The sequence below is a fragment of the Adiantum capillus-veneris genome, chromosome 30, assembly GCF_014529385.1.
Source record: "Adiantum capillus-veneris isolate H3 chromosome 30, ASM1452938v2, whole genome shotgun sequence".
Taxonomy (NCBI): domain Eukaryota; kingdom Viridiplantae; phylum Streptophyta; class Polypodiopsida; order Polypodiales; family Pteridaceae; genus Adiantum; species Adiantum capillus-veneris.
This window is the reverse complement of record NC_140960.1, coordinates 17900877-17922250: the sequence shown is the minus strand read 5'-3', so window position 1 is coordinate 17922250 and position 21374 is coordinate 17900877.

The following is a 21374-nucleotide window of genomic DNA, read 5'->3' as shown; positions in this document are numbered from 1 at the left end:
TGGAAATTTTGCATGCAAAGGGAAAGCCAGAACTATTTATGACATTCACATGTGACCCTAAATGACCATAAATAAATGAGGCATTAATACTAGGACATGGTTTTTTTGATCAACCAGACATAACCACCATGGTTTTCTTCCTAAAATACTCAAGCATGATGAAGTGTATCTTAAAGAAAGATATTTTTGGGAAAGTGATGGCTTATATGTCTGTTGTGGAGCTCCAAAAGAGAGGCTTGCCACATTCTCATACATTATTGGATCTAGATCCCTCGGTGTAAGCCTCAATTAACATTTGACTATGACAAGATGATTTGTGCACAGCTTCCAAATAGAAATCAATTTCCAATGTTGCATGATATCATTGTTAGTTGTAACATTCATGGCCCATATGGTGAGTTCAATAGTTCATCTCCTTGCATGATTGATGGCTGATGTATTAGAAAATATGCATGTTCATTTTGTGAGCAAACAAGTATGGATAATAATGGCTACCCCATTTATATGCAGCGAAACAATGGCTTCACCGCCAAGGTTAGGTGTTCTACTATTGATAATTGATGGGCTGCACCATATAATCCTATTTTTTCAACACTATTTAATGCACATATCAATGTTGAGGTATGCTCTATAATTTCATTTGTCAAGTATATCTATAAGTACATCTACAAGGGGCATGATAGGGCAGCTATAAGATTCCATACATCAATATGTGATGCAGAAGGGGAGAACATTGATGAGATAGACATGTACACAGATGGCCGCTATGTATCTGCATCTAAGGCTTGCTAGAGAATTTTTGAATATCCTTTGCACAATGATACACCAGTTGTTCAGAGATTGAGCGTGCATGTTCCAGCTGGTCAAATGGTGATTTTTAAAGATAATGATAGACTTAATGATGTCTTGCAAAGGGAAAATGCAAGGAAGACCACTTTGAAAATGTGGTTCACATGCAACTTGGAGAATTTTGATGCAAACGATAGTTTGTACATTGATTTTCCTCAAAAGTGGTTGTGGAATTTGGGCTCCAAAAAATGGACAAAGAGATGTCGTGGGGACACTATTGGGTGGATTTATTTTGTACAGCCCTCTGTAGGTGAATGATATTATGTCCATTTGCTTTTGACTATTTGTAAAGGTTGTAAATCATTTGAGGATCTACGCTCTGCAAATGGTGTATTTTTGCCAACATTGAAGGCAACATTTATTGCAAGGGGTATCTTGGAAGATGATGGGGAATGGTTTGGATGCATAGAGTAAGCTTGCAGTAGTACACATACAGGCTTGCAATTGAGACATTTTTTTGTGAACATTCTATTGTTTTCTGAACGCTCCTCCCCTCATCTCTTATGGGAAATATTTTGACCTTTTGTGTCTGATGTCATTTCATGCAAGATTTTTGGAGGCAAAAGTTATTACATGAGGTACACGGGTTGGTAGTTGGGTTTTCATCCCTCAAATATGTTTTGTGCATTTTGGTACAAAGTTTCCATTTGTTCTTAGACGGAGACAGTTTCCAGTTAGATTGACTTTTTATATGACTATAAATAAGTCGCAGGGCCAAAGCATTGCCATGTTGGGCCTATACCTGGTGACACCGGTTTTCATTCATGGACAATTGTATGTTGCATTGTCACATGCACATTCAGTTGCTCGAGTGAAGATTCTCCTATGTGACGTTGATGTAAAAAAAACAACTGTACTAACAACAAACATTGTGTACCATGAGATATTAAACAATGCCATATGAAGGTTCCAAACCTTCTTTTTGTATGACGATAAATAAGTCACATGGCCAAAGCATTACCATGTTGGGCCTATACCTGGTGACATCGGTCTTCACTCATGGAAAATTTTAGGCTGCAATGTCACGTGCACACTCAACTCTTGCGTGAAGAATCTCCTACATCATGCTGATGTAATTTAGAAAACAATTGGACTAACAATAAACTTTATGTACCATGAGATATCAATCAATTCCATATGAAGGATCCAATCCTTCTCATTATTATCTTCTTATTTGTATATGTATCAAATCATAAAAAATTTCATGAATTAATTTTCTACCTCCCATGACATATACTAACTATGTATGTGAAAGTTTCATTCCTTCCTCACATTGTCTATTTTTTGGTTTCCATTTGGGTATATAGATCATGGATCAAATTCTTGCATCTTCCAGGTATCCTTTCGATTAAATTTAGAAGATCATCCACATCTTGGTATGCTTTTGTCCACTATTAGACATTATGTGGAGACTTATTGTGTTCCTTTTGGGACCACGTTTTTGGTGTGCACCTTTGCCGCACAAAAAAAATTGTTAGGACCATTCACAAGCACTACAAGACAAGGTGTATGTGCATAAAATTAGGAATTCACTTTGCATAAAGCAATATTCATGGAATTTTTGTTTTTTTAATGTGTTACGGGCATTAGGAAGTTTCCATCTATTGATATTTCTACATTGCATATTTTGGCATACTCCTATGACGTTGAGTATGGTGTCTACTCGGTAAGGAAGGAGTGTGTGTCTTACCAAGATGAAGATGATGCTCAATGGTTTTCGAGATATGTAGGATACTCTGTTCCCAAAGATTGGGAGTACATCTAGAATTCTAGGTTTGTCGAGTTGATCTACCAAATCTACTTGCCTAAACAACTTGCATGTTTGGCAGTACCACACATAGCTGCAATAACTACTATGTGTAAAATGTTGTGTTTGTTCTTCGATTGTATTATTTCAAAAAAAGTCTCCCTTTTTCACTACTTTTGTTTGTTAATATAGGAGATAATCAACCTTGGGATAGAAAAATTGTCATAAAATCTAATATCTAACCAACCCAAATGATTTTCTCATATTAAATTGATCACTTAATGTGGGAGAATAAACAGGAACAAGTGTTAAGATATAGATATGTGCTTATAGATCTATCTCAGCACGGGGCCAATGGTAAAGGGGCCCAAATGAGAGATGGTCTATCAAAGAGAAAGGCTAACCAATGGAGCATAATACCTTAGGGTTAGCTTCATTGAAGACCTCCAATAATGTGTGTAAAAGTCCTTTGACCTTAGGTAAGCTAGGGCTGAGCTTGAGGCGGGAAATCGGCCCAAGCTCGAGGTGCTTGTCGTGCTTGAGGTGCTTGTCATGCTTGAGGTGCTTGATTAAGGTGCTTAAATTGCTTGACCTGCTACATGCTTGAGGTGCTTGACTTGCTACTTGATTAAGGTGCTCGAGGTGCTTTGACATGCTTGCCTGAGATGCTTGTGGGAACACCCCTAGTTCAAGTGCATTGTCATGCTTGATGACTAAGGTGCTTGAGCACCAAAAGTCAAAAGTATCCCTACAAGAGGGGGGGCGAGCCCTTTTCCTAGGGGATAGAGAGAGAACACACACTCACACACACAAGGAAGGCCCAAGCTTGAAGAGGCAGCAGGGGCACATGTCAAGCCCCTACCTATGTTACCTTCATGAGATGCCTGAAGCCTATTGGTTGGCCACCCAAGGGGTCCAATAGTAATTTAGAAGATTTAATTAATTGATTTAGCATTTATCTAGCCCTCTCTCTCAAAGGGTAAAGGGGGACACTTGTCTCAAGGCTACCCCTACTGCTTGTAATGCCTCCTCCTTATGATTGGCTAGGCCTGGAGGGGTCCAATGAGCTTCAAGAATGAGCTACAAGGGGGGGTCAACCCAAGCAAGCTAGGAGGTTGCTTAGGGGGTATACTCACCCACACACACTCACAAACACTCTCATTGTGTGCTATGCAAAGTGAAAGAGCTCCCTCTCCAAGCAAGTAGAGGTTGAGAGCCTACACCAACACTCTTGGCTATGGAGTGCAAATCCAACCAAGAGCCATGCTTCAATGCTTAAGCTTGTCATCTCCTTCCTCTTCATTACTATGCTATTATGTATGCTAGCAACAAGAGTTATGATAAGCGATGAACTAATTCTTTCTCCTACGAAATGTTTCTTCTTCCTCTTCCCTACCCTCATTCCGTGCTAGCTCTCTCCACCTTCGAAGGTGTTTGATGTCTTGGGACTGAGGCTTGGGATAGTTAAAGATTTCTTCAATTTTATGTTATGTTGGTGCTGCATGAAGCTTTTCATCTTCATTGCACCACCTAGGTCACAAGGAACACAAAGACTGTATTGTAACAAGTCTCTCTTAATGGGAGAAATCATAATACAAATGCCTATTGGAGGGGGGACTGGCTCCACATAAATCCGGTCCTCAACTGTTGTCATGTTCTCTAAATATTCTCTCTTGAAAAAGAATTGTTCATGCCAAGTTAACTAATTGCTATGATTATGTTTCTATCTTCAATTATGTCCACCCGTTATGCTCATAAATTTACTCCTCAAAAGTACTCTCATTAATTTCTGCTACTCTCAAGTTAAATAGGCCCAGTCCATTACATTGGTATCAGAGCATTTGGTTTCTCTTTTCTTGCTTAAGAAGAGAGGTCCTTAAGTAGCCTATAAATGGTTGATGTTGTTAATTATATTAGAGTAAGTGGAACTGGGATCTAATATCGGTTTTGTTGAGCCCACTATGTGGGGGATGGTGCACACCTTGGGAGCTTTGTACTTAGCAATGGAGTCTTTTTAGACTTTCCTACGGCTTTACCATTATTGAGCCATAAGAAGTCTGAAAGGAGCTAGCCCTTGGCAACTCTGCTATGTTAGACCTACTCCTCTACTCTCTATAATTAACCACTTTGAGCCGTGGGTGTAGATACTTAAGAGCCGATTTTCAAAGGCTAAGAGGAGTGGCTACTAAGGTTTTGAATTGCCAAAGCATACACTAAGTACATACATAAATTTTGTTAACATGGCTGACAATAATCAAGAGAGTAGAATGAACATTGATAGATTTGATTTTGCACATGAAGGTGCTAATGATGATGCTCCCATGTTTGTGAATTATCTCGTCACTAGGTTGCAGCAAGCTATGGGCAACCTTGCTTTGCTTGCAAGCCGAAGTTACTCAACAACTTCGTGCTTATGTAATTTCCCTTCCTCTCCAAGAGGAGAGAGAGCTTAGGAGGCCTCTTGAAGAGACCCCCAAAAGAAGACTCTCTCCCATTAGAGAGGAGGAATCCAAAGAGCAAGAAAGCAATGAAAGTCTAAGTTCCTCTGATGATGTGGCTCCACGAAGACGGCGGTCTAGACGATCGCCTACTCCTCCCAAGAGGAAAAGATCAACACATAGTCCTTCTCCTCATCACTCTGAAAGGCAAGAGAGGAAACAAAGGAAGAAAAGGGCTAGGAAGAGGTCACCCTCTTCTCCTTCTTCTTCACCTTCCTCCTCTTCTGACGAAAGTTATGGCTATTCTCCTAGAGAATACAAGAGGGGAGGACATCGCAAATCATTTCCTGCATGGCGAAGGTCACAAAAGATAAAGAAGTTCAAGGAGGCAGGAAAGAGTATCTCTTTTCTCACCTATGATGGCACCTTCGGTGCTACCGACAAAGTGTTGGCCTTCATCCAGCAATTTGATGCGGCCTTTGGAGATGAGGGCTTCACAGAGTCCTCCAAGCTACGCCATGTAGCTATGAACTTCCAAAAATCAGCTCGTCAATGGTGGGCTAGCCTTCGTGGAAATGGTGAAGCCCCAAAGACATGGAAAACTCTACGAGTTTCCATCATGAAGCAATTCCTTGCAAGTGATGCAAAGGATAAAGTTCTTACCAAATGGCGCAGCTTGAAGCTTCTCTCCCATGAGTCTATCCACAAATACGTAGACAAGTTTTGGGATTTACATCTCAAGGCTACTGTCTTTCAAAAGATAGACTTTGCCAAGAAAAGGCAACAATTCTGTGCAGGATTACCTGAAGAGATGGCCGAATATATCAACTCTCAACGGCATGCTACTATTACCGAAGTAATCCATCACACCATGGTTGCTTCACGCATCAATTTCCATCAAGGGGCTAGACGTAATGTCAAGCCCATGGAAAACAAAGACAAAAATGATGCAAAGGGAAAAACCAATGTTCAAAATACTTCCCAAGTCAATTCCAATAACAACAACAACAACAATCGGTCCAAGGAGAAGGGAGTTTACAAAGGTAAAAAAAAACTCTCTCCTGAAGAGCTTGAAGCTTTTCACAAGGACCATAAGTATTTCAAGTGTGGGGAGCAAGGACATGGCTATCGTTCTTGCCCCAAGAAGAATACTCGCAATGAGACTCCTAGGGCTTCCACCATCGAAGCTCCAAAAGAGGATACTCATTGCAAAGGATCATCACTTTCCTATGCTTGGGGAAAGGTAAGAGAGCATGATGCCTTTATCTTGTTTGACCCTGGCTCTACTCTCAACTTCATATCAATAGAGTTGGCCACCAAGTTGGGCATTCAAGCTTTTGAGATGGGAGATATAGTAGTGGCTGATGCAGCTTTTAAGGGACAACAAGCCTCCGTTACTCTCTTGATTGGGAAGTTGATGCTTCATGTCCAAAGCTATGTTGACAAAGAAGATTTCTTCATCTCTCCTCTCCAACATCAGGATGTTATCCTAGGGGCACCACGGTTTGATCGCATGGCTGCCAACATGAAGTTCCCTGAAAGGAGAATCTACTTCACCTACAGGGGAAAGAACATGTATATAGATGCTAGTGAGCGTGGTCACACCATTCCACTTGTAAATCCTCTTGATCTTGATAAGTCAATGAAGAGCTCAGTTTCTGCGTACATGATTTTTGTCAAAGAGTCTCTAAAAGATACTAATGTTTCATCAAATGTAAATGGTAGGAATCAAGAAGAATTATACTTGTCTAATTTTCTAAAAGGATTCCAAGATGTGTTCATCGATGATATCCCTATGGACTTACCTCCAAAATGAGGGGATGATGACCATCGCATTGAGCTCCTTCCTGGAAGCTCACCACCTAACAAGCCTCCTTATCGAGTCTCACAAGCTCAACAAGAGGAGATCATGAGGTAAGTACAAGAGCTGGTAGACAAAGGGATGGTGAGGCCTAGTTCCTCTCCCTTTTGTTCTCCAGTCCTTTTAGTGCAAAAGAAAGATGGTACATACCGTATGTGTGTGGAATATCGAGCACTAAACCATATCACTATCAAAAACAGATTTCCCGTACCTCGGGTAGAAGATCTGTTTGATAAGCTACAAGGCTCTACCTACTTCAGTAGGATTGACCTTAAGAGTGGCTATCATCAAATAAGGATAGTGGATGAAGATATCTTAAAGACCGCGTCTCGCACAACGTTTGGTCTTTATGAATATCTAGTCATGACTTTTGGCTTGACTAATGCACCAGCTACATTCAATCGTTTGATGGAGAAAATTTTTAGACCATATCGTAAATTCATTGGAGTGTTCTTTGATGATATCATCATCTACTCCAAGTCTTTGGAGGAACATAAGCAACATCTCCAAGTGATTTTTCAAGCATTGAGGGAGAACAAGCTTTATCTCAACCAAAAGAAAAGCGAATTCTTCCTTCAAGAGATTCAATATCTAGGTCATATTATCTCTAAAGATGGTATCCAAATGGATCCATCAAAGTTAGAGGTAATAAAAGCATGGCCTAACCCAAGACATTTACATGAGCTAAGAAGCTTTGTTGGTATGTGCGCATACTATAGAAGCTTCATAGCAAAATTCTCTCAAGTAGCAGGACCACTACACGACTTAACTAAGAAGAACGTTAAGTTTGTATGGACTGCTAAGGAGAAAAATTCTTTTGAAAAGCTCAAAGAGAAACTTACTTCCCAACCAGTCCTCGTGCTTCCGGATCTCTCAAAGCCATTTGAGGTCCAATGTGATGCTTGTGGTGAATGCCTTGGAGCAGTTTTTCTTCAAGAAGGGCATGCCATAACATATGAGAGCCGAAGGCTCAATATTGATGAACGAGTCTTGGGCATTTATGAGAAAGAGCTTTTAGTTGTTCTACATGCCCTAGACACATGGAATCACTACCTATTGGGGACTCCATTTATCCTATGAACCGACCACCAAAGTCTCAAGTATTTCATGACGCAAACCAAGCTTTCCGACAAGCAAATGAGGTGGAAAAATTTTCTTTCGCAATTTAATTTCCATATTGCTCACATAGCTGGTAAGCACAATCAAGTTGCCGATGCACTTTCACGACGACCAAAAGTTAATGCGGTGTCTATAGCTACTCACAATGATCTATCCTCTATGATAGATGAGTATGCTACTGACCCTAACTTTAGAGACATAATGTCAGCCCTTGCTTTGGGGAAGAAAGAGGAACCATTCACCTTGCAGGATGGTTATCTTCTCCACGGCAATAGGCTATGTGTTACCCATTCCCTTCGTGAGAAAGTTATGTATGAATCCCATGCTCCTCCATATGCGGGGCATAGAGGTATTCAACCTACTCTCCGAGGAGTAGAGACATACTTCTATTGGCCTACCATGAAAGTGGACATACAAGAGTATGTATCAAAATGTGTAGTATGCCAAAAGACCAAGTATGATAGAGGGAAGCAACCTGGATTACTCCAGTCATTGCCTATTCCAAATTCACCATGGGAGAGTATATCCATGGATTTCATCTTTGGATTACCCAAGTCTATCCATGGGAATACAGGAATATGGACAATAGTCGATAGGTTTAGCAAGCAAGCACATATTATTCCTATCAAAAAGACTATTAAGGCACATCAAATGGAAAATCTCTTCATATCTCAGATTTTCAAGCACCATGGATTACCCACATCCCTCATGTCAGATAGAGATCCTAGAATGACCAGTAATTTCTGGAAAGGTCTCTTTGAAAATCTAGGAACAAGATTGAATTTCTCTTCGGCCTATCACCCACAACGGATGGCCAACGTGAGATGGCCAATCTTACGATACTCGATCTACTCAAGACTTATGTTACTGAAGTAGATCAACGCTCACAATGGGAAAAGTACTTACCTCTTGTAGAGTATGCCTACAATAATAATGTACATACTTCTACGGGAAAATCACCTTTTGAGATCATTGAGGGAAGACCTAAAAGTCCCTTGCTACTCAAAGTACATGGGAAGATCTTCGCCGCCGATGAGTATAGCCGTGACCTACAAGAATCTTTTCAAAAGATTAGGGAGGCTATATCCATCTCTCAACAAAGGCAAAAAGATGCTGCTGATAAGCACAGAAGAGCCTTAATGTTAAAGGAAAATGATTGGGTCTTACTCAAGTTTCCTAAGGCTCGATTAAGGCAAACGACGGGCAAAAATCTTACGGGCCATCAAAAGTATTATGCTAAACTAGCAAAAAGATACTATGGTCCTTTCCAAATCTTGAAGCCCATCAATGAGACGGCTTATCAACTCAAGTTGCCCAACCATTGGCTCATACACAATGCCTTTCATGTAAGACTACTTAAGCCTTACAAAGGAGAGCCACCAGCTGAACCAATTATTGAAGATCCTCCCGAAGTTGAAGTCCAAGAAGAGGTGATACAACCCGAAGCTGTCCTTTGGCATGAAGACAAGGTACTACGACATGGTAAGATTATCTGACGGTATCTGATTAAGTTCAAAAATTATCCTTTTGAAGATGCTAGATGGATGCAAGGAGTACAGCTTAAGGATAGTATGAACCTTGTCAATGCTTACAATGCTACATTAGAGTAAGCAAATGTACAAATTTCTTTTAAATGACTCATGTTTTTTTCTTATAAGACTAGTCCTCTTTTTAATTGTGCACAAATTTAACTAGTATGCATGCTTAGAATCATGTTTGTGATGACGACGTCTCTCAAACACCAAGTAGAATTTGTCACTCTACTTTGGGAGAATGAAATGGACTAAAGAGCATACATGCTTGCCGAAGCTATGTCTCCCAAGCACCAAATGGATTAGTCATCCATCTTGGAAAGATGTCATAGGGTAAAAAGGGATCCTCTACCCGCTAAGTAAGATTGACTAATGACTAAGACTTTATCTCTTCTACCTCATAGTCGAGGACGACTATGATTTCAAGAGAGAGGTAATGTCATAAAATCTAATATCTAACCAACCCAAATGATTTTCTCATATTAAATTGATCACTTAATGTGGGAGAATAAACGGGAACAAGTGTTAAGATATAGATATGTGCTTATAGATCTATCTCTGCATGGGGCCAATGGTAAAGGGGCCCAAATGAGAGATGGTCTATCAAAGAGCAAGGCTAGCCAATGGAGCATAATACCTTAGGGTTAGCTTCATTGAAAATCTCCAATAATGTGTGTAAAAGTACTTTGACCTTAGGTAAGCTAGGGCTGAGCTTGAGGCGGGAAATCGGCCCAAGCTCGAGGTGCTTGTCGTGCTTGAGGTGCTTGTCATGCTTGAGGTGCTTGATTAAGGTGCTTAAATTGCTTGACCTGCTACATGCTTGAGGTGCTTGACTTGCTACTTGATTAAGGTGCTCGAGGTGCTTTGACATGCTTGCCTGAGATGCTTGTGGGAACACCCCTAGTTCAAGTGCATTGTCATGCTTGATGACTAAGGTGCTTGAGCACCAAAAGTCAAAAGTATCCCTACAAGAGGGGGGGCGAGCCCTTTTCCTAGGGGATAGAGAGAGAACACACACTCACACACACAAGGAAGGCCCAAGCTTGAAGAGGCAGCAGGGGCACATGTCAAGCCCCTACCTATGTTACCTTCATGAGATGCCTGAAGCCTATTGGTTGGCCACCCAAGGGGTCCAATAGTAATTTAGAAGATTTAATTAATTGATTTAGCATTTATCTAGCCCTCTCTCTCAAAGGGTAAAGGGGGACACTTGTCTCAAGGCTACCCCTACTGCTTGTAATGCCTCCTCCTTATGATTGGCTAGGCCTGGAGGGGTGCAATGAGCTTCAAGAATGAGCTACAAGGGGGGGTCAACCCAAGCAAGCTAGGAGGTTGCTTAGGGGGTATACTCACCCACACACACTCACAAACACTCTCATTGTGTGCTATGCAAAGTGAAAGAGCTCCCTCTCCAAGCAATTAGAGGTTGAGAGCCTACACCAACACTCTTGGCTATGGACTGCAAATCCAACCAAGAGCCATGCTTCAATGCTTAAGCTTGCCAATTCCTTCCTATTCATTACTATGCTATTATGTATGCTAGCAACAAGAGTTATGATAAGCGAGGAACTAATTCTTTCTCCTACGAAATGTTTCTTCTTCCTCTTCCCTACCCTCATTCCCTGCTAGCTCTCTCCACCTTTGAAGGTGTTTGATGTCTTGGACTGAGGCTTGCGATAGTTAAAGATTTCTTCAAGTTTATGTTATGTTGGTGCTGCATGAAGCTTTCCATCTTCATTGCACCACCTAGGTCACAAGGAACACAAAGACTGTATTGTAACAAGTCTCTCTTAATGGGAGAAATCATAATACAAATGCCTATTGGAGGGGGGACCGGCTCCACATAAATCCGGTCCTCAACTGTTGTCATGTTCTCTAAATTCTCGCTCTTGCAAAAGTATTGTTCATGCCAAGTTAACTAATTGCTATGATTATGTTTCTATCTTCAATTATGTCCACCGTTATGCTCATAAAGTTACTCCTCAAAAGTACTCTCATTAATTGCCGCTACTCTCAAGCTAAATAGGCCAATTCCATTACAAAAACAGTCCTTAATTTAGGAATGGAGAAAGTCCAAGCCAATTGCCAATTGCATGATGAAGCGAGCTACATTGATATTGCCTCTTAAATCATTTGTGGCACAATAGTGTCCTTGATTGAGTTTGTTCTATGAGAGACATATCAACAACTTTGTCATTTGTGATCCCTTTTAGGCAATGTTCTTTGAATATCTGGATACATTTTTAAATGTCTTGGTGTTTATTATGACTTTGTAATTATATGCAATAGACTTTTCCACTTGAGATTTGAGATTTGAGTTTGAGGGATCCAAGATATTAGGTTCATATCTTAGAGATCTTTGTTTAAGCACAAAAAGTCTATGCATTGAGCGTCACATTTGTGAGAGGATAGGTTTCTATATTGAGAGAGAGAGAGAGAGAGAGAGAGAGAGAGAGAGAGAGAGAGAGAGAGAGAGAGGTGCAATAAAGTAGAGAGAAAATCATGCATGTTTCTTGAGGAAAACTCTAGAGTCTTTCTCTGTGTGTCTTTTCTTGAGCTTGCACTTCTTATAATGCTTTGTGTAGATTATATATTTTTTGTATGATAAGATGTTATGTTGTAATATTGTGCAAGGGATTGCTTCCTTCATGGTAGTTGACACATAGTTCAACTTTATATGCATTGTGATGTATTTTTTAATGGTACAACTATGGAAAACACTAATAACAATGCCATCGTGGAGACCGAGTCTGATGGTATTGAGTCCACTCCTCCAATGTTTGAAAATGTTTGAGCGGCAAAGAGAAGTGCTCGATGCATGGCCGGATTCTCTTCTGTTAATCTTGTGGTAAATGATGGGAATCAGGAACTCATGGCTACATTATGGGACTTCTTTTCCCGTAGTGAGTCTAGAAAGTTGGACATTGAATGACACTTGGAAGCACTTTTGGACGTGGCTCATCAAGCGAATGACCAACAAATTGTAGACCTAGATCAACAATTTGAATCATGCAAAGTCACACATGCCCAATAGGGAAATCCAAATCCAAATTGATGCACTTAAGGACCAAGTTCTTTCTCTAGAAGGAGAGGTAACCCGGCTCAAGGTCCACCTTAATCGATTGAATGCATTGATGACAAAGATGGCTCGAGCTTCTGATGAACGTGCCACATATCAACATTCAACCTTGGCTACTATAAATAATTGAAGCATGTACTTATGTGTGTTAATTTGATTCAAGATCTTGATGTACTAAAGCATACCTTGCTTTGAACTATGTTGGTAGGATAAAATAGTGAACATGTTGTTTTGTTTGGTTTTATACTTGTGTTGCTTGATCTACATGGCATGAAGCCATAGAGTATACTTAAATTAGGTTTTGAGACCTTGCTTGAGATTATATTTTTGTCAAAAAAATATGAAGTACTACCTTTGTGGCTTGGGGACATAAGGTAGCATGTTGTTAAAAAGGAGGCTTCCCTCATTACAACTATGCTTAGCTGTGTGAGCTTCAAGGTTGCAATGAAATACTTGGAAGCTTGATAGATTCCATGATAGTATTCCAGTATCTAGATTTCATTGTGAAAGTTATCTTTAGGTTTACAAGTAGAAATTGTCTTACTTCTTTAGATTTGGTTCACTTTTTGCACTCTCAAATAATTGGGTAGCACTGTCCAGAACCCATTATTAATTTGTAATGACCATTGTAGAGTGGGGTCAAACCACTTCAATGGGATATTTTATTGTATTGATGCATATGCACATGCCTAAAGTTTGTTTTCTCTTTGCAAACAAAAAACTTACTCCGATGAAACCCTTTGCTTTGGAGATTAGGGACCATTGAGACCCTGGTATGATGTGTATCCACAAAGTATGTATAATGTATCCTAAATGTGGAAGGTTTAAACAAGACGATAGAGTTGTGTGATTATTTTTACAAAAGGGTGGTAGCGATGTATGATAGTGTAGGGAATTTGGATATTACTAGAGTTATTATATATTACCAATTGAAACTCCATCAAAGCATCCTTTGCCCCCACTAACTATTTTGTTTGTTTCCTAAGAGTTTTGACAATTTGCATGGAGTGAGCAATGTAGATCCTGAGTAGATTTGTGCATCTCTTTATGCATGTCTGCGAGTGATTAAGAGCTAAGATTTTGTTACAAATTTAAGAGTTGTAGTGGTATTAATAGTGTGCTCTTTTGGTTTGCACCATCATATGGGTCACATACAATAGCTGTTATGCTAATTCAATTCTCTATATTTCATGAAAAGATGATGTTATGATGTTTCTCTGGATGGATTCAAATGTTCTATTTATAGTTGCAACGTCAAAGAAGGCATTGGACACTATCTACATTCAGGTGGATGCTTCATCATCCGCCATTTCATATCTATGGTAACATCTAAGTATATCCTTTATAAAATTTTCAGCTTAGTGTTCAAATTGACAATTTTCTCACGTAGATCCACCTGGTTGGAGAGGCCCACTCACTACGCACAATGAAGTACACATTACTGAAAGCTTTGAAGTTGTTAGGTAAGGAAGATCAATGTAAGCACAATATTTTTTGATATTTTGTTTGGTTTTTGGTTATTAAACTTATTGTCCTTAACGTATTGGCTTGCAGTAATCACTATTATCGTGATAACATTTTCATGAAAGTGCATGAGTTTTTTGGTGGACTCCAAGGATACTTTCAACATTAGTGTATCTTTGAATCGTAATGCAGGTTCAACTCGCATACGAGCTAGCGAGCTCGAGATTTCTTGCCAACCAATGCAGAATACTCTTAGGGATAGGTGTGAGAATTGAAGGGTTGTATTGTACACACTGCATGAGGGGCCTTGTCATTTTGGTAGGAGCATTCATTATGTGAGCCCATTGGTTCTATGAGTACCAAATGCAACATCCCAAAGGTTGTGGTTTTGAAGCTGCATTTTTTTGTTAGTTAAGATTTAGTGGCTTTCAAAAACATTTTCTTAAGAGACGAATATTAGGTTATCCTTACGAAGACTATTTACAGTAATAAAAGTGGATTGTTGTTTTTCTTTTAGTTTCCTCTCTCTCTCTCTCTCTCTCTCTCTTTCTCTCTCTCTCTCTCTCTCTCTCTCTCTCTCTCTCTCTTTCTCTCTCTCTCGCTATAAAGTTAAAAAAGCCATGTTCTTCTTCTTCTTCTTCTTCTTCACTCTCTCTCTCTCTCTCTCTCTCTCTCTCTCTCTCTCTCTCTCTCCACCCCATAACGTGCAGTCTTTTAATTTTATAGTATAGATGTTTATTTGATTCTCTATGCACTTTCTATTATCACACAAAGTCAATGTAATTCACATTGATACCATAAAGCATGTAAAATCTTATTGCACAATAAAAACATTTAAGATATGGTTGTTACTACTTTGAATTAAGTGTATAAATAATATTGACATACGTTATCCTTTTAAGAAAGGGGGAGGAGGGGTTATCCAAAATTTTATGATACTCCTTCTTGGCTGCAGCAATGTGCGGGTCACATACTAGTTATTACAACTAAAGGGACCAAGAGCATACCTTGAATATGTCTTCCAAAACTATCCTATGAGAGAGATCAAGAGAAAGTGAATTGTACCATTTCACATAATCAAAGAGCAAAGGATGCTCAATAGCCAAATGGAAGTTTCTTGCTTTATGGGCCCAATCAAGATAGAAAAAGAGGTGAGCGAAGCTCACATTTGAAAGCCACTATTTGATGACATCCACTAGAAAACTTTTGATAAAACATAAAAACCCAAAAATATGTAAAAACCAATGTAGGCATTCTATAAGTTCTAGCAACATCAAAATTCCCCTCGTTTAGGTTTTATGTCACACATATTATAACTATCAAGATAAATAGTCAAATATGAAGCGTAGTCTTGAGTACTTTGTTTTTTTTTCTCCCTATGCTATTTTGTTCTCTAGCTTTGGCCAAAAATATCACACCACTTACTCACTATATGTAACATTTAATGGAAAGTAACTTGTGTGTAGTGGAAAAAAATGCAGAACATAGTGAGCATTTCATTAGAATAGATTCCTAATGATAATAACAAGAGTGCTTGGGTGGAGAGATCAACAAATAGCTTTACCACCTAGTTAGATAGCATGAACAATACTTCAAAAGAGAGAGAAATTAAGCAATTGACAACAGTTGACGACCGGATTTGCATGGAGCCGGCCCCCCTCCAAAAGGCTTTGTATTATGGTTTTCTCATCAAGAGAGACATTTTACAATACAATTTCTTGTGTTCCTTCAATACTAGCTAGTGCAATGAAGATGGAAACTTCATGCACTACGCAAAACACTTATCAAACACAACATTAATTCCCTCACGTTCTCAGACCAAAGACCTCCACACCTTTGAAGATGGTGAGAGCTAGCGGGATATGAGAGTAGATTGAGAGGAAGAAGGAGTATTCTTACGAGAAAGATGTACATCTCCTCACATAATCACTCATATTAGCATATCTTAGCTTAGTAATTAGCATGGTAGAGGAGATGATCATACATTAAATCTTGGCTCTTGGTTGGATTTTCATCACAAAGCCAAGAGTTGTTGGTGTAGGCCTTCCTTCTCACAAGTGTGGAGTAGGTGATAAGCTTTCCATTAAAGCTTGAGAAGGAGAGAGAGAGAGTCTTCTTTACTTCACACATGAGATAGTGTGAGTATGCGTGTCAATAATGCCTTGCAAAAACCAGCCCCCTCTCTCTCTCTTGGTCGAACCCCCTTGATAATTACTCATGCTAGCATCCTATTGGACCTCCCCAGGTTTAGCCAATGACAATTAAGCAGCATAAGTGAGAGCCTTTTGACATGTGTCCCCCTTTCCCCTTTTGTGAGATCTTTAGGTAATTTAATAATTCAACTAAACTCTCATGGACCCCTTTGCATCCTTGCCAATAGGAATCAGGCAAGCCATTGGGCTGCTGAATGCTCATTGGTCCCTTTGGGAGACTGTCCAATAGTCTTCTAGATAGCTTAATTCTTTCTTTTATTAAGTGTTTTTAAATTAATTAAACTAGATTTGCTCTAGCCTAATTCTCATTGGTCCACCTCCAAGGCCATCCAATAGGATTTGAGTACACCTTGTGGGCATCTGGGCTAGGGAGCTGACATGTGTCCCTCTTTCCCCTCGTGTACAAAGGGAGCTTGTGTGTGTGTGTGAGAGAGTTTCTCTCTCATCCCCTCCTTCTTGGGCTCGCCCCCTCCTATGTAGGGCTTGACAAAGACTTTTGGGACACACACAAAGCATCCGATTTTCCCTAAAGTTGACCTTTGGACACAACCTTTGAATTTTGGAACCTTAGCATTTTGGAAGTCTTAATGGGCTGAACCTTAAGGTCTTTGAAGCCCATTGTTGCACATAGATCTTTTGCAGATGGCCCCCGTTTGTATCCCTATTTTCCCTCCTTTGGAATCCTACTGTGGCCAGTCTGCTAACTTAACCAATATTCTAGCTTTTTCTCCTCTGGCACTTTCCCATATTAAATGATCAGTTTAACATGAGAAAATCATTTAGGAGAATTAGATATTGATTATTATGACATTACCTCTCTCTTGAAATCATAGTCATCCTCGACTATGGTGTAGAGAAGATAAAGCATATTCATGAGTCCTTTTTCTTAGCGGGTAGAGGATCCCTATGTTACCCTACGACATCGTTCCAGAATGGATGACTAGTCTATTTGGTGCTTGAGAGCCCGAGGCTGCCGCAAGCATGTCTGCACATTAGTCCTATCATCTTCCATAGTAGAGTGACAAGTTCTACTTGGTGTTCGGGAGACGTCATCTCCGCAAACTTGATCTATGCATGCATACTACTTCATTTTTGTGCACAATAAAGAAAAAGAGAATCTTATAAGACAAAAATTTGTTCATTTTTAACATTTTGTACATTTGCTTACTCTTGGGAAGCATTGTAAGCATTGACAAGGTTTAGGTTATCCTTTAATTGTATGCTTTGCATCCATCTAGCATCTTCAAAAGGATAATTCTTAAACTTAATAGATATCGTTGGATATTCTTACGCCTCTTAGTACCTTGTCTTCATGTCAGAGAATGTGGACTCGAGCTGCAACACTTATTCTTGATCCTCGATCTCGAGTGGGACTTCAATAGTTGGTTCTTGAGGTGGCTCTCCTTTGAGGCTTTAGTAGGCTCACATGGAAAGCATTGTGTGAGCCAATGGTTGGAAACTTGAGTTGATAGGCCATCTCATTGATTTTCCTAAGAATCTGGAAGGGACCATAGTACATTTTTGCTAACTTAGCATAGTACTTTTGGTTGTCGGGATCTTGCCCGTCGTGTGCCTTAATCGAGCCTTGGGGAATTTGAGTAAGACCCAATCATTCTTTTTAAAGGCTTGGGCTCTTATTTCGATCCTTCGAATTTCATAGCCTATGACATGAACTTCTTGAAGCAAAACAGCTCCAAGGCAATCACCACAAGCATCGCATTGGACCTCAAATGGCTTTGAGAGATCCGGTAATGTAAGCACATGTTGAGAGATAAGCTTTTCTTTAAGCTTTTCGAAAGCATTGTTCTCCTTGGCAGACCATGTGTACCTAACGTTTCTCTTTGTTAGGTCATGTAATGGTCCTGCTATTAGTGAGAACTTTTCTATGAAGCGTCTATAGTATGCACACGTACCTATAAAGATTCTTAATTCATGAAGATTCCTTGGTTTAGGCCAACCTTTTATTACCTCTAACTTTGATGGATCCATTTGGATGCGATCTTGAGAGATAATGTGACCTAAATACTGAATCTCTTGTAAGAAAAATTCACTTTTCTTTTGATTAACATAAAATTTATTCTCTTTTAGAACTTGAAATATTACCTAGAGGTGTTGCTTGTGTTCGTCTAATGAATTAGAGTAGATGATGATATCATCAAAGAACACTCCAATAAAGTTCGGTGAGGCCTGAATAGCTTCTCCATCAAGTGGTTAAATGTGGCTGGTGCATTGGTCAAGCCAAATGGCATGACAATGTATTCGTAAAGACCAAACGTAGTGCGAAATGCGGTCTTTACAATGTCTTGATTAACTATCCTTATTTGATGATAGCCACTTTTTAGGTCAATCCAACTGAAGTAGGTGGACCCTTGTAGCTTATCAAATAGGTCTTCTACATGGAACAAGAAACCTATTCTGATAGTGATCCTATTTAGTGCTCTATAGTCGACACACATACGATATGTGCCGTCTTTCTTTTGCACTAGTAGCACAGGAGAACAAAATGGAGATGAGCTACGCCTAACCATGCCCTTCTCAACCAACTCATGCACTTGCCATATAATCTCCTCTTGTTGAGCTTGAGAAACTCTATAAGGAGGTTTGTTAGGCGGTGAACTTCCTAGAAGAAGTTCAATTGCATGGTCATTCATTGCCTCGTTTAGGAAGGTAGCTCACAAGGGATGTTGTCAATAAAGACATCTTGAACCCCTTGAGAAAATTCGATAACTCTAATTCTCTTTGGTTGTGTATATTTTCTTTTTGCTAAAACATTATGTTCATCTTGAGAATATTCACAAAAAATCATGTACACGGAAATTAGAGCTCTTTATTGACTTGTTGAAAGCTGGAGTATGTACAAAGGGTATAGTGTTCCCCATTTCCTTAGCATCTATATACATATCTTTTCCTTGAACTTTTAGGAGATTCTCCTTTCAGGGAATTTAACATTGGTAGCCATGGCGATCAAACCATGGTGCCCCTAGGATTACATCCTCATGCTTGAGGGAGAGATAAAGAAGTCCTCTTTGTCCACATAGCTTTGGACTTGGAGCCTCGATTTCCCAATTAAGGGAGTGACTGAAGATCTTGCCCCTTGAAAGCACCGTCTGCGGTATGACCTCTCCCATCGTGTAGGCTTGTATGCCTACCTTGGTGGCCAACTCTAAAGATATAAAATTGTGAGTAGAACCCGGGTCAAAGAGAATAAAAGCATCATGTTCTCTTACCTTTCCCCAAGCATGGTATAGATAAGATCCTTTGAGGTGAGTTTCCTCCTCTTGGATTTCAACCAAGGTAGCTCTCAGGAGGATCATGCCGGTTGTTCTTTTGGGGACAAGCGCGGTATGCATGCCCTTGTTCGCTGCACTTGAAACACCGGTTATCCTTGTGATAACGCTCAAGCTCTTTAAGAGAGAGTTTATTTTTGCCTTTATAAACTCCCTTCTCTTTAGCTTTGTTGGAGTTGCCCTTAGGAGACTTTTTGACATTGTCCTTTCCCCTTAGGCTCATTGGAACCCTTGTTTTCAAGGGGCTTAGAATTCCTCGTAGCCACTGTTTGGAAATTGATTCGAGAGGCAACCATAGTATGATGTATTACCGCCGATATGGTCCGTGGCCTTTGGGAGTTGACGTACTCCGCCATTTCTTCGGTTAAGCCCGCACCAAATTGCTGCATTTGATCTCCAAAATCCAACTTTTTGAAGATAGTGGCTTTGAGTTGTAGGCCCCAAAACTTGTCTACATATTTGTGGATGGATTCATAGGGAGAGAGATTCAAGCTTCGCCATTCAGTGAGTACTTTTTCTTTGGCATCGGTGGCCAAAAACTGCTTCATAATGGAAGCTCTTAAATCTTTCCATGTTCGTGGAGCTTCATCATTGGCCCGTAGGGTAGACCACCATTGTCTGGCTGACTTTTGAAAGTGCATAGCTACATGGTGTTAGCTTAGAGGACTCCGTGAAGCCCTCATCTCCAAACGCCGCATCGAATTGTTGGATAAAGGCCAAGACTTTGTCCGTAGAACCAAAAGTGCCATCATAGGCAAGGAAAGAGATGCTCTTCCCTCCCTCTTTGAATTTCTTGAGCTTGGACGACCTCTTCCACGTGGCATAGTTTTTCCTATGGCCTCTTCTTTTTGATGGTTCAAAGGTTGCACCATCACTTTCTTCAAAAGATGAAGAATTTGAGAAAGATGGAGAAGAGGGTGACCTCTTTCTCGCCTTTTTCTTTCCTTGATCTTCTTTGTGTTCACCATCACTTTCATAAGAGGAAGAGGATGAAGAAGATGGAGAAGAGGGTGTCCTCTTTCTCGCCTTCTTCTTCTCTTGCTTTTTGTCATCCCTCTTTGAAGTATGGTGTGGAGAACTATGCGATGGTCTTCTCCGTTTTGGAGGTGCTGGAGAGCATTTAGCCCACCATGTTCGTGGAGCCATCTCCGCCGAGGTGGTGGGAGACTCACTTCTTTGTTGTTCCTTCGGTGGAGGTTCTTGAATTCTCTTTTGAGAAGGAGATGTGTCATCAAGGAGAAAATTTCTGAGCCCTTCATAGGGATCCTCTTCTTCTTCCCGAATCGGAGAGAGACCTCTTTTGGAAGTCTCACAAGGAGGCTTCCTAGGTGTTCTCTCGTCATGGTGGGGAGCTTGAAGAATCCCATGAGCATGAAGCTGCCGTTGTACTTCACTTTGGAGGGATGGATTGCTCATGGCTTGTTGAAGCCTAGAAACAAGATAGTTAACAAGCATTAGGGTATCATTAGTAGCTTGCTCATTAGCCAAATCAAAGTTATCAACATTAATGTCACTCTCTTTACTATTGTCTGCCATTCTAACAACTTTTAGGTGTAAACTTTTTAGGTGTACTTTGGCACTTTAAGCCCTAGTTGCTACTCCTCTTTACCCCTTTAGAAAAAGCACTCAAGCTACTGTACCTGTGGCTCGAATACCATTAATTGCAAGGAATAGAAGAGAGGGTCGTTCAACACCAAAAGAGCAACAGCTCCTGTCAAGCTTCTAATAGCTCAATATTGGTTAAGCCGTAGGCAAGCCCCGTAGGACTCCACTATTAAGACCATA